This window comes from Penaeus monodon, chromosome 25, assembly GCF_015228065.2.
Source record: "Penaeus monodon isolate SGIC_2016 chromosome 25, NSTDA_Pmon_1, whole genome shotgun sequence".
Lineage (NCBI taxonomy): Eukaryota > Metazoa > Arthropoda > Malacostraca > Decapoda > Penaeidae > Penaeus > Penaeus monodon.
Genome location: NC_051410.1, coordinates 35,579,431 through 35,579,878, shown reverse-complemented (window position 1 = coordinate 35,579,878; position 448 = coordinate 35,579,431). Strand labels below are relative to the sequence as shown.

At 38.4% G+C, this 448-nt stretch overlaps 1 protein-coding gene across 1 annotated transcript in view; it reads left to right on the top strand.

Moving 5' to 3' along the window:
- Positions 1-448, top strand: part of LOC119589377 (protein SPT2 homolog) — a 14,245-nt gene that overhangs the window by 13,281 nt on the left and 516 nt on the right. The gene's annotated exons all lie outside the window — the stretch shown is intronic.

The following is a 448-nucleotide window of genomic DNA, read 5'->3' as shown; positions in this document are numbered from 1 at the left end:
CAGTGTTGAACCACACATACATACACCTTTAATCTCAATGAAACTGATTTGGCGCTTAATCATTTTACAAACAGTTATGAAGAGGGAAAGCTTATCCTCAGCTTCTTCTCGCATATTATCTGTTCAGTGCAGTGGAGAAGCAACAAGCAAAGACGTTGATGATTAACATGCATACTTCCATCGTGCACATGCCATTTGAACCGCATTTGCAACAACACATCCACAAAATGTTTCAGTCGGCCGCTTATGCCTCTTGCATGCCTAGACATACCTGGAAAATACACACATGCAACTTGAGGAATTGCACACATGTTCAGGGCCTCTCGTTTCATGCATGTTGCTTTGAAGTTGTTGCCTTTATGCTTTTGCAACTCGTCGTTTGTCTCATTATTAAATTAGATGATAAAATGATATATGAATAATCATGAATATACTTTTGAGTTAACAT